This window comes from Balaenoptera acutorostrata, chromosome 4 (genome assembly GCF_949987535.1).
Source record: "Balaenoptera acutorostrata chromosome 4, mBalAcu1.1, whole genome shotgun sequence".
In the NCBI taxonomy this organism is placed as follows: domain Eukaryota; kingdom Metazoa; phylum Chordata; class Mammalia; order Artiodactyla; family Balaenopteridae; genus Balaenoptera; species Balaenoptera acutorostrata.
In genome coordinates, this window is record NC_080067.1 from 103731988 (window position 1) to 103748018 (window position 16031).

At 41.8% G+C, this 16031-nt stretch overlaps 1 protein-coding gene and 1 pseudogene across 5 annotated transcripts in view; one reads left to right on the forward strand and one right to left on the reverse strand.

Annotated features, from left to right (window-relative positions):
* Positions 1 to 16031, reverse strand: part of CMSS1 (cms1 ribosomal small subunit homolog) — a 392335-nt gene that overhangs the window by 26529 nt on the left and 349775 nt on the right. The gene's annotated exons all lie outside the window — the stretch shown is intronic.
* Positions 6726 to 15201, forward strand: LOC102999922 (lysine-rich coiled-coil protein 1-like; annotated as a pseudogene).

Here is a 16031-nt window from a genome sequence, read left to right on the forward strand (position 1 = left end):
TTGAATGGTACGTTTGACATTTGTGTATTTTATTGTATGTTAACTTTACCTTACAAGGAAAAAAAAAAGAACTTTAAAGTAAATATTGAGCTTTTAAAAATAATATGCATGCTGAAGCATCTGAGGGGAGTGTACTGATTTTGCAAATTACTTTGAAATGTGTCAAAAATAAGGTGATTGCTAGATGGATAGTGCCTGAACACACTGTTCAAAAATTTTGGACACAGTCACAGTTACATAAGAAATCCTTAAAGGGAATTCCCTGGCAGTCCAGTGGTTAGGACTCCATGCTTTCACTGCTGAGGGTCCAGGTTTGATACCTGGTCGGGGAACTAGGATCCCACAAGCCCCGCAGTGCAGCCAAATTAAAAAGAAAAAACAAAAGTCTTTAAAGAAATTAAAGGTGTGCCTTGCAGATTCTCTCAAACATGAGTCTAGGAAGCTTAAGGGGTCTTATCTTGTAATTGTCTCAGCTGAAGCCCAAGGTACAGAAGGATTTATCTGGAAAACACTGTGGGTGTGACTTCTGCCTAATAGAGTAAATCCCCAGAAGAATCATAGGAGACCCACACAATTTTTTTTTTAATTAATTTATTTAATTACTAATTTATTATTTTTGGCTGTGTTGGGTCTTCATGGCTGCATGCAGGTTTTCTCTAGTTGCGGTGAGCGGGGGCTACTCTTTGTTGCAGTGCGCGGGCTTCTCACTGCAGTGGCTTCTCTTGTTGCACAGCACGGGCTCTAGGCACGCGAGCTTCAGTAGTTGTGGCATGCGGGCTCAGCAGTGGTGGCTCGCGGGCTCTAGAGCGCAGGCTCAGTAGTTGTGGCGCATGGGCTTAGCTGCTCCGCGGCATGTGGGATCATCATGGACCAGGGCTTGAACCTGTGTTACCGGCATTGGCAGGAGGATTCTTAACCACTGCGCCACAAGGGAAGCCCCCACACAATTCTTAAAGGAGTTATATATTCAGAAGCTGAGAGGGTCAGAGAGGAACCCTCAGAATTCTATCATCAAGAAGCAAGCTGGGGACTTCCCCGGTAGCGCAGTGGTTAAGAATCCGCCTGCCAACGCAGGGGACACGGGTTCGATTCCTGGGCCGGGAAGATCCCACATGCTGCAGAGCCACCAAGCCAGTGCACCACAACTACTGAGCCTGTGCTCTAGAGCCCACGAGCCACAACTATTGAGCCCGCGTGCCACAACTACTGAAGCCCGCGTGCCTGGAGACCGTGCTCTGCAACAAGAGAAGCCACCGCAACATAAAGCCCACACACCACAACGAAGAGTAGCCCCTGCTCACCACAACTAGAGAAAGCCTGCGCACAGCAATGAAGACCCAACGCAGCCAAAAATAAATCAATAAAATAAATTAAAAAAAAAAAAAAAAAAGAAGCAAGCTGAAAGAGCTGCTTAGCTGCAAACACATGTTACCTTTCATTTAAAAAAAAAGGGAGGATGACTCAGAGGACAGAACAAGAACCCAAACAGCAGTGCCAAGAACCATAAGACCCTGGGCCTTAAGACTTAATCAAGAAACTCCTAACACTTTCTGAATGTTGTGGACCAATGACTCTTTGTTACTCCTATTTGAATACAAATGCCTATAGAGGTTATCCAATGCTTGCCTCACTGCTTGGTGTTGGGTACGTAGTGGTGAGATAACTTGTCTCTTTAGTTTCATAGGTTGAGAAGAAATACACTCAAAGAGCTATACTTAAAGGTCTAAACCCGAGGAACCTCAACTGCACCTGGACCTGATCTAGACAATGAAATTCTGGACACCAAGCTCATGCTGTAACGTCATGAGATTTTTGCAAGCCTTGGGAGGGGCAACTATATTCTGCATATGGGAGGGATGTAAATCACTGGGGGCCAGAGGGCAGACTGTGGTAGCCAGATTACAGGATAGCACCAGTGATCACTATCTCCTGGTATTCATCCCCTCCTCTTGAATGTGTACCAGATATACTGATCTGCTTCTAACAGAATACGGCAGAAGTGATGTGATGTCAGTTCTGAGATTAGGTTGTAAAAAGACTGTAGTTTCTCTCTTAGAGGCAAACATAAGAAGAACACTCTTTGACATAAATCACAGCAAGATCCTTTTTGACCCACCTCCTAGAGAAATGGAAATAAAAACAAAAATAAACAAAGGGGACCTAATGAAACTTAAAAGCTTTTGAACAGCAAAGGAAACCATAAACAAGATGAAAAGACAACCCTCAGAATGGGAGAAAATATTTGCAAACAAAGCAACTGACAAAGGATTAATCTCCAAAATATACAAACAGCTCATGCAGCTCAATATCAAAAAAACAAACAACCCAATCCTAAAATGGGCAGAAGATCTAAATAGACATTTCTCCAAAGAAGATATACAGATTGCCAAAAACACATGAAAGGATGCTCAACATCACTAATCATTAGAGAAATGCAAATCAAAACTACAGTGAGGTATCACCTCACACCGGTCAGAATGGCCATCATCAAAAAATCTACAAACAATAAATGCTGGAGAGGGTGTGGTGAAAAGGGAACCCTCTAGCACTGTTGGTGGGAATGTAAATTGATACAGCCACTATGGAGAACAGTATGGAGGCTCCTTAAAAAACTAAAAATAGAAGTACCATATGACCCAGCAATCCCACTACTGGGCATATACCCTGAGAAAACCATAATGCAAAAAGAGTCATGTACCACAATGTTCACTGTAGCACTATTTACAATAGCCAGGACATGGAAGCAACCTAAGTGTCCATCGACAGATGAATGGATAAAGAAGAAGTGGCACATATATACAATGGAATATTACTCAGCCAAAAAAAGAAATGAAATTGAACTATTTGTAGTGGGGTGGATAGACCTAGAGTCTGTCATACAGAGTGAAGTAAGTCAGAAAGAGAAAGACAAATACCGTATGCTAACACATATATATGGAATCTAAAAGAAAAAAAAAGAAAGGGTTCTGATGAACCTAGCGGCAGGACAGGAATAAAGACGCAGATGTAGAGAATGGACTTGAGGATACGGGGAGGGGGAAGGGTAAGCTGGGACGAAGTGAGAGAGTATCATGTACATATATACACTACCAACTCTAAAACAGATAGCTAGTGGGAAGCAGCCGCATCGCACGGGGAGATCAGCTCGGTGCTTTGTGACCACCTAGAGGGGTAGGATAGGGAAGGTGGGAAGGAGATGCAAGAGGGAGGGGATATGGGGATATATGTATACATATAGCTGATTTACTTTGTTATACAGCAGAAACTAACACACCATTGTAAAGCAATTATACTCTAATAAAGATGTTTAAAAAAAAAAAAAAAGACTGTGGTTTCGGTCTTGAGTGCTCTTGATAGTTCCCTCTTGGGTCACTCACATGGCCTGAAGGAAGCCATGGGCAATGTTGTGAGGCATCCCTGTGGAGAGGCTCACGTGATGAGGGACTGAGGCCTGCCAACAGCCACCTGAATGAGCTTCAAGAAGGGTTCCTCATGGTGGAGCCCCTAACGTCCAGCTTACAACTTGACTGACAACTGATGAGAGATGTAGAGCCAGAGAGACTGAACTTAGCCATGTCTGTGAGGTAACAGAAACTGAGATAAGGAATCTTTTCTGTTTTAAGCTACTAATTTTGGGGGTAATTTGTTATACAACAATAGATTAATACAAAGAGAAACAGAATTGAGACACCAGCATGGAAAGGAGGAAGGTAAATCAGAGAGTAGACAGGACACAGTCCTCTTTTCTCTTTATCAAGAATAATCTTGAAGATAAAGAGTAGGAGAGATATGAAATGATCAATGTGAAAATAAAGAATTAGTAAGAAAATACAGCAGTGAGAGAGGTAAGTAAGGAGGGAAAGGGATAAGTACTCTTGCTGAAGATTCTTTTATGATCCAAGGAGATAAACAAAAGGCTAGCCTAAGAAAAAAAGTCCAGTGTTGTCTCTGAGGGGGAGAGGATGGGTCATGGAACCATTAAAAGGCTACTGACATCATGGAGGCATCAATGAAAATTCACGAAATCCCTCATAAGGGATTATATTCTGGGAACCATAATTACAAAGTCACTAGGGCTGGCTCTGAAATGAGTGATGTTGAGGAGGGAAGAGGGTGATGCAATCTCTAGGAGTAGGAGAATTCATCATTTATTTTGGAAGCAGTATTTGGAAAAAAAAAAAAAACTACTGGCAAATCTTTATACTCACATTATTAAGGAGGCCAAGGATGATTGTTTAGATGTGAAATGGTTGCTAGAGATGATGTAGTTGCAAGGGTAGAAAACTTGTATAAAGTTATAAACCTGCTGCTTGAAATACTGGACAGATGGGAGGTGTGGACTCAGTAATAAAAATGTGAGGCCCAGCTATGGCAAAGGAGGGAACACCATCTAACTGGACAGATACTCTCACCTGGTGATATGCATATTACAGCTAGCAGCATAATGCCAGGCAGTTCCTATGCAAGCATTAAAAAACAAAACAAACAAGCAAACAAAAAACCCCTTCAAGAACAGCAAACAACTAAGCAAATTTGAAAAAAATTCAAAACTTAAATATAGTAAACAGTAATTTCTTTTCTTTTTTTTTTTTTTGATCCAAGAAAAAAATATGATTACTATTAAAAAACAAATACTTGGTCACATGTGCCAAATGAATCATGTGCCTATGGCTGTGCTAGGTACCACAGTGAACACAAAAGAAACCCTGGTCCCTGAGGTGCTTATGGGCTAGTTGGAAATGCAACCTCTACGTGCATAAACAACTAGAGAAGGACTCAAGAAAGGACAGTTGGCCTGACCAAAAGGCCGTCCTTGGGGTGGTGAGATGAGTTCCAGAGGGAGAAGAGCAGCGGGAGACAGGACGAGGTGGCCACAGAGGAGCCCAAGGGACTGTGTGGTATTAGGGCTGGAGGAGAAGAGACTCCCAGGTCTAATGTCAAGGTGGGGGACCCTTCAAGGAGGGGCTGAAGGAGGGACAATGGTCACGGGGCTCCAAAAGTCATCTGCGGGCAGCAGTGTCAGGGAGCCGATGGCTCACAGCTGGGACACAAAGGGTTGAGATGGGAAGAGGGGTAAGAAAGCTAGGATACCAGGCTAGTCATCCATTCTTCCTTTTCACAAATGAGTGCCAGTTCGGGGAAGGTTCTGTGCCAGATGCAGTGGAGATGCACAGATGTGTACAGCATGGTAGGGAGACCAGGGAGGTAGATGGATAACACTCAAATAAGGCAGAGGGGCACAAGGAGATTCCTGTGTGAATTCTCTGGCCAGGGCATTGAGGATAGGCTTGTAGAGAGTGATAAGGGCACCGTGTCTACCTAGGACTTTGATTCTTTTTTTTTTTAATTTGTATTCATTTATTTATTTATTGGCCACTCGGCATGCAGGATCTTAGTTCCCGAACCAGGGGTTGAACCAGTGTCCCCTGCAGTGGAAGCGTGGAGCCCTAACCACTGGACCACCAGGGAATTCCCAGGACTTTGTTTCCTTAAAGCAATTTGTTAGTGAAAGAAATTAGAGCAAGATGAAGGTGGTTAAAATAAGCAGTAAAATATCTGGTGATTTTTTTTTTTCCTTGGCAGAAAATAGCAATGGCATGCGACCAAGAAATTACTTGATGGCATGGTAAATCCAATTTTCCCAAGTTGAATGAGGAAGGACAGGTGGAAAGGGAAATGGAAGCAATGTCATCCTCAGGGTGTGGCTTAAAGGCAGTCAAGTGGGTCATCACTCCCGGTACCCATCTCTCTGAGCTTCAGGTTCTTTGTAAAATGGAGTCCCCCCTACTTCGCAGGGCAGCTGTGACGACTGTGAGTCATGGTACCTTACACAGTGCCTGTGGTGAGTGTTCAATAAGTCCTCTTATTGTTGAAACCAGGGCTGCTGAAAGATAGGTGAATGCTCCTGGAAATTAAGAATGCATTTAACTTTCTCTTCCTCGATCTTTCTCCTTTCTTCCTGTGGTTCCCTGCCATTTATCTAACTTGATGGTTGTGGGAAAAGAAGACTCAAGTTGGAAGGAGGTAAAAAATAGGTGGAAATTCAGCAAGGCGAACGCTCTGCCAATAAAAAGACAGTAAAGATGCAGGCTTGGGTGAGTTTATTAATGCAAATTTATTCTTTCACCAAAGAGCCCAGAAAAAGTGAGGGACAATCAAAAATAAAATCAAGGGAGAAAGTAATAAAAAAGAAAGCCAATGGGCTACAAAGAATATTTGGAGCAAGCGCAGTAGCGCGCCTCGCCGCTATGGCGGCGGTGCTGTCCAGTCGGCCGCTGGTGGTGGCGGCCACTTCCCCTCAGGAAGTCCGGTCTCCACCTCCCACTCCCACCCTGCTTGCTCGGCGGCAGCAGCGGTTGTCCCTGCCTCTCCACCTCCTCCACCTTGGCCTGTTGGCGCGGATGGGGTCCCTGCCTCAGAGAAGATACCACGTTGAATGAGCAAAGACTGAACTTTTTACAGATACCTTTTGTAAAAGGCTTATAAGGAGTAGTGCCATAATTTGAATCACAATGGATTTCACTTTATGAGGTGAATGGGAGTGGAGTATTGGACAAAAATAGATTTTTTAATCTCTGCATCATGGTTTTTAGCTCCTCAGTTGTTGCACAGTCTCACTATTTGGGGAAAGTTCATGCTAAAACACTGAAGCAATCAATGGGTGAATATGATCAAATTTCTCCACCAAGTTCTCAACCTGTTAAGGAGAACCCCTTGTCAACCTAATGAAGCATTCAAAGACATGTGACTCTTTTCAAGATGAACTTGAAGATTACATCAAAGTGCAGAAAGCCAGAGGCTTAGAGCCAAAGACTTGTTTCAGAAAGATGACAGAGGATTATTTGGAAACCTGTGGGTGCAAAGAAGAGGTTGGAGGTCTGGGCAAGATGGCGGAAGAGTAAGACGCGGAGATCACCTTCCTTCCCACAGATACAGTAGAAATACATCTACACGTGGAACTGCTCCTACAGAACACCCACTGAACGCTGGCAGAAGATGTCAGACCTCCCAAAAGGCAAGAAAATCCCCACGTACTTAGGTAGGGCAAAAGAAAAAAGAAATAACAGAGACAAAAGAATAGGGACGGGACCTGCACCAGTGGGAGGGAGCTGTGAAGGAGGAAAGGTTTCCGCACACTAGGAAGCCCCTTCGCGGGCAGAGACTGTGGGTGGCAGAGGGGGGAAGCTTCGGAGCCACGGAGGAGAGCACAGCCACAGGGGTGCAGAGGGCAAAGCGGAGAGATTCCCGCTCAGAGGATCGGTGCCGAGTAGCACTCACCAGCGCGAGAGGCTTGTCTGCTAAGCCGCCGGGGCGGGTGGGGGCTGGGAGCTGAGGCTCGGGCTTCGGTTGGATCGCAGGGAGAGGACTGGGGTTGGCTGCGTGAACACAGCCTGAAGGGGTTGGCGCACCACAGCTAGCCGGGAGGGAGTCCAGGATAAAGTCTGCAGCTGCCGAAGAGGCAAGAGACTTTTTCTTGCCTCTTTGTTTCGCGGCACACAAGGAGAGGGGATTCAGAGTGCTGCCTAAACGAGCTCCAGAGACGGGCGCGAGCCTCGGCTATCAGCATGGACCCCACAGCAACAGGGGCGCAGAGGGAAAAACGGAGAGATTCCTGCACAGAGGCTCGGCGACGAGCAGCACTCACCAGCCCGAGAGGCTTGTCTGCTCCCCCACTGGGGCGGGCGGGGGCTGGGAGCCGAGGCTCGGGCTTACGTCGGATCGCAGGGAGAGGACTGGGGTTGGCGGCGTGAACACAGCCTGAAAGGGTTAGCGCACCACAGCTAGCCGGGAGGGAGCCCGAGAAAAAGTCTGCAGCTGCAGAAGAGGCAAGAGACTTTTTCTTGCCTCTTTGTTTCGCGGCGCGCAAGGAGAGGGGATTCAGAGCGCCGCCTAAACGAACTCCAGAGAAGGGCGCGAGCCGCGGCGATCACCGCGGACCCCAGAGACGGGCATGAGATGCTAAGGCTGCTGCCGCCACCAAGAAGCCTGTGTGCGAGCACAGGTCACTCTCCACACCGCCCCTCCCGGGAGCCGGTGCAGCCCGCCACTGCCAGGCTCCCGTGATCCGGGGACAACTTCCCCGGGAGAACGCACGGCACGCCTCAGGCTGCTGCAACGTCATGCTGGCCTCTGCCGCCGCAGGCTCGCCCCACATCCGTACCCCTCCCTCCCCGCCTGAGTGAGCCAGAGCCCCCGAAGCAGCTGCTCCTTTAACCCCGTTCTGTCTGGGCGGGGAACAGACGCCCTCAGGCGACCTACACGCAGAGGCGGGGCCAAATCCAAAGCTGAACCCCGGGAGCTGTGCGAACAAAGAAGAGAAAGGGAAATCTCTCCCAGCAGCCTCAGAAGCAGCGGATTAAAGCTCCACAAACAACTTGATGTGCCTGCATCTGTTGAATACCTGAATAGACAACGAATCATCCCAAATTCAGGAGGTGGACTTTGGGAGCAGGATATATTAATTTTTCCCCTTTTCCTTTTTTTGTGAGTGTATATGTGTATGCTTCTAGGTGAGATTTTGTCTGTATAGCTTTGCTTTCACCAGTAGTCCTAGGGTTAGGTCCGTCCGTTTTTTTTTTTTTTTTTTTCTTTTACTTAAAAAATTTTTTTTCCTAATAAATGTATTCTTAATAATTTTTTCCTTATTTTCTATTTTTAGAAATTAAAAAAAAATTTTTAATAAGTTTTTTCATATTTTTTATTTTAAAAAATTAAATTTTTTTAAATAAATTTTTTCTTAATAATTTTTTCTTATTTTTTATTATAAAAATTAATAAATCTATTTTTAAAAATTAAAAAAATTTTTTCTTAATAAATTTATTCTTAATAATTTTTTTCTTATTTTTTATTATAATAGCTTTATTTTATTTTATTTTATCCTCTTTCTTTCTTTCTTTCTTTCTATTTTTTTCTCCCTTTTATTCTGAGCCGTGTGGATGAAAGGCTCTTGGTGCTCCAGCCAGGCATCAGGGCTGTGCCTCTGAGGTGGGAGAGCCAACTTCAGGACACTAGTCCACAAGAGACCTCCCAGCTCCACGTAATACCAAATGGCGAAAATCTCTCAGAGATCTCCATCTCAACATCAAGACCCAGCTTCATTCAATGACCAGCAAGCTACAGTGCTGGACACCCTATGCCAAACAACTAGCAAGACAGGAACACAGCCCCATCCATTAGCAGAGAGGCTGCCTAAAATTCATAATAAGGCCACAAACACCCCAAAACACACCACCAGACGTGGACGTGCCCACCAGAAAGACAAGATCCAACCTCATCCACCAGAACACAGGTACTAGTCCCCTCCACCAGGAAGCCTACACAACCCAATGAACGAACCTTAGCCACTGGGGACAGAAACCAAAAACAACGGGAACTATGAACCTGCAGCCTGTGAAAAGGAGACCCCAAACACAGTAAGATAAGCAAAATGAGAAGACAAAAAAACACACAGCAGGTGAAGGAGCAGGGTCAAAACACACCAGACCTAACAAATGAAGAGGAAATAGGCAGTCTACCTGAAAAAGAATTCAGAATAATGATAGTAAAGATGATCCAAAATCTTGGAAAGAGAATAGACAAAATGCAAGAAACATTTAACAAGGACGTAGAAGAACTAAAGAGGAACCAAGCAATGATGAAAAACACAATAAATGAAATTAAAAATACTCTAGACGGGATCAATAGCAGAATAACTGAGGCAGAAGAACGGATAAGTGACCTGGAAGATAAAATAGTGGAAATAACTACTGCAGAGCAGAATAAAGAAAAAAGAATGAAAAGAACTGAGGACAGTCTCAGAGACCTCTGGGACAACATTAAACACACCAACATTCGAATTATAGGGGTCCCAGAAGAAGAAGAGAAAAAGAAAGGGACTGAGAAAATATTTGAAGAGATTATAGTTGAAAACTTCCCTAATATGGGAAAGGAAATAGTTAATCAAGTCCTGGAAGCACAGAGAGTCCCATACAGGATAAATCCAAGGAGAAACACACCAAGACACATATTAATCAACCTATCAAAAATTAAATATAAAGAAAACATATTAAAAGCAGCAAGGGAAAAACAACAAATAACACACAAGGGAATCCCCATAAGGTTAACAGCTGATCTTTCAGCAGAAACTCTGCAAGCCAGAAGGGAGTGGCAGGATATACTTAAAGTCATGAAGGAGAAAAACTTACAACCAAGGTTACTCTACCCAGCAAGGATCTCATTCAGATTCGATGGAGAAATTAAAACCTTTACAGACAAGCAAAAGCTGAGAGAGTTCAGCACCACCAAACCAGCTTTACAACAAATGCTAAAGGAACTTCTCTAGGCAAGAAACACAAGAGAAGGAAAACACCTACAATAACAAACCCAATACATTTAAGAAAATGGGAATAGGAACATACATATCGATAATTACCTTAAATGTAAATGGATTAAATGCTCCCACCAAAAGACACAGACTGGCTGAATGGATACAAAAACAAGACCCATATATATGCTGTCTACAAGAGACCCACTTCAGACCTAGAGACACATACAGACTGAAAGTGAAGGGATGGAAAAAGATATTCCATGCAAATGGAAATCAAAAGAAAGCTGGAGTAGCAATTCTCATATCAGACAAAATAGACTTTAAAATAAAGACTATTACAAGAGACAAAGAAGGACACTGTATAATGATCAAGGGATCGATCCAAGAGGAAGGTATAACAATTGTAAATATTTATGCACCCAACATAGGAGCACCTCAATACATAAGGCAAATGCTAACAGCCATAAAAGGGGAAATCAACAGTAACACAATCATAGTAGGGGACTTTAACACCCCACTTTCACCAATGGACAGATCATCCAAAATGAAAATAAATAAGGAAACACAAGCTTTAAATGATACATTAAACAAGATGGACTTAATTGATATTTATAGGACATTCCACCCAAAAACAACAGAATACACATTTTTCTCAAGTGCTCATGGAACATTCTCCAGGATAGATCATATCTTGGGTCACAAATCAAACCTTGGTAAATTTAAGAAAATTGAAATCGTATCAAGTATCTTTTCCAACCACAATGCTATGAGACTAGATATCAATTACAGGAAAAGATCTGTAAAAAATACAAACACATGGAGGCTACACAATACACTACTTAATAACGAAATGATCACTGAAGAAATCAAAGGGGAAATCAAAAAATACCTAGACACAAATGACAATGGAGACACGACAACCCAAAACCTATGGGATGCAGCAAAAGCAGTTCTAAGAGGGAAGTTTATAGCAACACAAGCCTACCTCAAGAAACAGGAAACATCTCGAATAAACAACCTAACCTTCCACCTAAAGCAATTAGAGAAAGAAGAGCAAAAAAACCGGAAAGCTAGCAGAAGGAAAGAAATCATAAAGATCAGATCAGAAATAAATGAAAAAGAAATGAAGGAAACAATAGCAAAAATCAATGAAACTAAAAGCTGGTTCTTCGAGAAGATAAACAAAATTGATAAACCATTAGCCAGACTCATAAAGAGAAAAAGGGAGAAGACTCAAATCAATAGAATTAGAAATGAAAAAGGAGAAGTAACCACTGACACTGCAGAAATACAAAGGATCATGAGAGATTACTACAAGCAACTCTATGCCAATAAAATGGACAACCTGGAAGAAATGGACAGATTCTTAGAAATGCACAACCTGCCGAGACTGAACCAGGAAGAAATTGAAAATATGAACAGACCAATCACAAACACTGAAATTGAAACTGTGATTAAAAATCTTCCAACAAACAAAAGCCCAGGACCAGATGGCTTCACAGGCGAATTCTATCAAACATTTAGAGAAGAGCTAACACCTATCCTTCTCAAACTCTTCCAAAATATAGCAGAGGGAGGAACACTCCCCAACTCATTCTACGAGGCCACCATCACCCTGATACCAAAACCAGACAAAGATGTCACAAAGAAAGAAAACTACAGGCCAATATCACTGATGAACATAGATGCAAAAATCCTCAACAAAATACTAGCAAACAGAATCCAACAGCACATTAAAAGGATCATACACCATGATCAAGTGGGGTTTATCCCAGGAATGCAAGGATTCTTCAATATATGCAAATCAATCAACGTGATACATCATATTAACAAATTGAAGGAGAAAAACCATATGATCATCTCAATAGATGCAGAGAAAGCTTTCGACAAAATTTAACACCCATTTATGATAAAAGCCCTGCAGAAAGTAGGCATAGAGGGAACTTTTCTCAACATAATAAAGGCCATATATGACAAACCCACAGCCAACATCATTCTCAATGGTGAAAAACTGAAACCATTTCCACTAAGATCAGGAACAAGACAAGGTTGCCCACTCTCACCACTATTATTCAACATAGTTTTGGAAGTGTTAGCCACAGCAATCAGAGAAGACAAAGAAATAAAAGGAATCCAAATCAGAAAAGAAGAAGTAAAGCTGTCACTGTTTGCAGATGACATGATACTATACATAGAGAATCCTAAAGATGCTACCAGAAAACTACTAGAGCTAATCAATGAATTTGGTAAAGTAGCAGGATACAAAATTAATGCACAGAAATCTCTTGCATTCCTATATACTAATGATGAAAAATCTGAAAGTGAAATTAAGAAAACACTCCCGTTTACCATTGCAACAAAAGAATAAAATATCTAGGAATAAACTTACCTAAGGAGACAAAAGACCTGTATGCAGAAAACTCTAAGACACTGATGAAAGAAATTAAAGATGATACAAATAGACAGAGAGATATACCATGTTCTTGGATTGGAAGAATCAACATTGTGAAAATGACTCTACTTCCCAAAGCAATCTACAGATTCAATGCAATCCCTATCAAACTAACACTGGCATTTTTCACAGAACTAGAACAAAAAATTTCACAATTTGTATGGAGACACAAAAGACCCCGAATAGCCAAAGCAATCTTGAGAACGAAAAATGGAGCTGGAGGAATCAGGCTCCCTGACTTCAGACTATATTACAAAGCTACAGTAATCAAGACAGTTTGGTACTGGCACAAAAACAGAAATATAGATCAATGGAACAGGATAGAAAGCCCAGAGATAAACCCACGCACATATGGTCACCTTATCTTTGATAAAGGAGGCAAGCATATACAGTGGAGAAAAGACAGCCTTTTCAATAAGTGGTGCTGGGAAAATTGGACAGGTACATGTAAAAGTATGAAATTAGAACACTCCCTGCCACCATACACAAAAATAAACTAAAAATGGATTAAAGACCTAAGTGTAAGGCCAGACACTATCAATCTCTTAGAGGAAAACATAGGCAAAACACTCTATGACATAAATCACAGCAAGATCCTTTTTGACCCAGCCCCTAGAGAAATGGAAATAAAAACACAAATAAACAAATGGGACCTAATGAAACTTAAAAGCTTTTGCACAGCAAAGGAAACCATAAACAAGACCAAAAGACAACCTTCAGAATGGGAGAAAATATTTGCAAATGAAGCAACTGACAAAGGATTAATCTCCAAGATTTACAAGCAGCTCATGCAGCTCAATAACAAAAAAACAAACAACCCAATCCAAAAATGGGCAGAAGACCTAAATAGACATTTCTCCAAAGAAGATATACAGATGGCCAACAGACACATGAAAGAATGCTCAACATCATTAATCATTAGAGAAATGCAAATCAAAACTACAATGAGATATCATCTCACACCGGTCAGAATGGCCATCATCAAAAAATCTAGAAAGAATAAATGCTGGAGAGGGTGTGGAGAAAAGGGAACACTCGTGCACTGTTGGTGGGAATGTAAATTGATACAGCCACTATGGAGAACAGTATGGAGGTTCCTTAAAAAACTAAAAATAGAACTACCATACGACCCAGCAATCCCACTACTGGGCATATACCCTGAGAAAACCATAATTCAAAAAGAGTCATGTACCACAATGTTCATTGCAGCTCTATTTACAATAGCCAGGACATGGAAGCAACCTAAGTGTCCATCATTGGATGAATGGATAAAGAAGATGTGGCCCATATATACAATGGAATATTACTCAGCCATAAAAAGAAACGAAATGGAGTTATTTGTAGTGAGGTGGATGGAGTTAGAGTCTGTCATACAGAGTGAAGTAAGTCAGAAAGAGAAAAACAAATACAGTATGCTAACACATATATATGGAATCTAAGGAAAAAAAAAAAAGGTCATGAAGAACCTAGTGGCAAGACAGGAATAAAGACAAAGACCTACTAGAGAATGGACTTGAGGATATGGGGAGGGGGAAGGGTGAGATGTGACACGGTGAGAGAGTGTCATGGACATATATACACTACCAAATGTAAAATAGATAGCTAGTGGGAAGCAGCCGCATAGCACAGGGAGATCAGCTCGGTGCTTTGTGACCACCTAGAGGGGTGGGATAGGGAGGGTGGGAGGGAGGGAGATGCAGGAGGGCAGAGATATGGGAACATATGTATATGTATAACTCACTTTGTTATAAAGCAGAAACTAACACACCATTGTAAAGCAATTATACTTCAATAAAGATGTTTAAAAAAAAAAAAAAAAAGAGGTTGATTCTAGACCCAGGTGTAGAATGTTTGATTAAAGACTCCTTTGTGAAACCGTCCAGATCTACCGAAGACCATGCAGTATTTTGCAAACAGTGGAAAAACAGTTACCTCAGTGGCTAGCAGCTCATGACAGCAGGCTGAGACTGGACTCCCTGAGCTGCTGTCAATTCACCAGGGACTGTTTCTCAGGAAAACCAGTAGCTCTGAACTTTAGTCAGCAAGAGTATAACTGTAGCTCATACAGTGTAGAATCTGGAGTTTACAGACACCTCTCCTCAGAAAACAGTACCGGTGCCCATCAAGCTAGTTATAAACAGATACATCAGAAGAGAAAAAGGCACCCAGAGGAAGGCCGGGAAAAACGAGAGGAGGAGCGGCCCAAGCATAAGAGGAAGAAAGCTTGTGAGGAAATAGATTTAGACAAATACAAGTGCATCCAAAGAAACAAAACAGAGGTGGAAACAGTCAGTACAGAAAAGCTTAAGAACCGAAAGGAGAAAAAAAGCCGAGATGTAGCCTCTAAGAAAGAGGAACATAAGCGTAGTAAAGAGAAAAAGGAAAAAGGCAAAGAAAGGAAGAAGAGGAGATGCTTTGGGACCAGTCTAGCCTTGGATTTTGAAGCTCTTGCATTGGTTCTCCTGAGGTTAAACTGAAAAAATAGTTGAGGAGCTTGGTTTTACAATGTTCCTATCACTCTTTTCATGTGAACAGGTACAAAGGCTAAGTGAACAGAAAACATTTAGTGTGCTTGTTCTCCAACATGGAAATTACTTTTCCTCTTTTCTAAAATCATTACTACATTTTTCTTATACATAATGTAATTTCCCTTAACGAGAGTGGCTCTGCTTTAATTCATCACATTGCTATGATGGTGGAAGTATTTTTCCCTTGGGATGTCATTTATTTTAAATTGGAGGATTAATAGGCTTTACAGAATCTATTTCTTGACTGGGTTTTAGTTTGGGGTGGGTGTTTTTATATTCATTAGTTTTCTCTGTGAAGCAGTTTAGATTGATTTTTTTTCCTTTGTTAGATCTAACTTGCAGTATATTTTCTATATTGGAAAGTGGAAAATGACATACATTATAATATGCTTAAGTTACATACAGTTTTAAACGTTTCAAGGAGTCTTGATACAAAATCAGTTTATATTCTGGAAATGTTTATAATATAATAAAGTTCTAATTTCTACAAAAAAAAAAGAATATTTGGAAACAAGTTCTGCAAGTAGGCACTGATTAGAGGCAAAGGTCAAAGAAGGCATGACTATGGTATGGTCAGTGGAGTTAAGTGAGGTAAAATCAAACCCCATCTTGGTGAAATAAATTGAAAAGCCACAGATGTTAACCTGTAGGTCTTAGAAAGAATGGTTCAAACTACAATTGATACACGGCCTTGGAGTTAAATATTTGGTGACTATAGAGAAAACCAAGACTGATTATACATTAA